Here is an 829-nt window from a genome sequence, read left to right as displayed (position 1 = left end):
TGACAGACTCTAGGGGTGCTATCCCAGAGCAATCTCTCTGGAGAAGTACAGTCTCACTGGAGACACAGCATCCCTGTTTCATGGTACGGTGTAGAGAAGTGAATTAACTGACTACAGTTATGTAAAAGCCATCCAAAAAGCTGGAAAGAGAAATAAAATTACCTGGGTCCAAAATCTGTGTCCTCCTGTTCAGGGACACGCATAGCGTGGTCTTTTAAATGCCCTGACAACCCAAATCTGATCGGATACGGTGTTCACAGCTGCTTCTGTAAACGCATATATATCTAATTTATATAAAGGGGAAATTCCTCCCACTCCAATAACCTACAGGTAGGATGCCACAGACACCTGGCGTCCTTCGCAGTCCCTGCGGAAACTGGCCAGGAGAACGATGGCTCCCGGTGCCCGCTCCTCCAGGCCAGAAGGATTTTCCTAGCTCCCGGTGTCCGTTCCTGCTGGCCAGGCCGGCTGAGGCTCTCGGCAGGCCACATCCAGGATACCCACCCCGATTAAGCATCAAGTACCACAACCGGAATCTGCGGCGCGCAGCCGGCCCCGCGCTCGCCCGTCTGAAGGCGCAGGTCCGTTACGCTGCCCCGAGAGCTGCAGTTTTGGGGTGAAAGGCGGTGATTTCGGCAAGTCCGCGGCCCACGCTGCCTGCCAACGGCGCCGCCATTGCTGCGGAAGCAGAGCAGCGCTGCGGTCACGCCTCCCGTGGGCGGGCAGTGGCGGTGGGGCCAATAGGAAGCGCCGCTCTGTCGCGCGCGGCCAATAGGGAGAGGCGCTCGGCGGCCGGCGGGGCGCGCGGCGTCGCACGTGGTGATGGGAC

This window comes from Chamaea fasciata, unplaced genomic scaffold (genome assembly GCF_029207755.1).
Source record: "Chamaea fasciata isolate MVZ Bird 193981 ecotype frontalis unplaced genomic scaffold, bChaFas1.0.hap1 SCAF_4, whole genome shotgun sequence".
Lineage (NCBI taxonomy): Eukaryota > Metazoa > Chordata > Aves > Passeriformes > Sylviidae > Chamaea > Chamaea fasciata.
The sequence above is the reverse complement of the archived record's forward strand: the minus strand, read 5'-3'. Positions refer to the sequence as shown.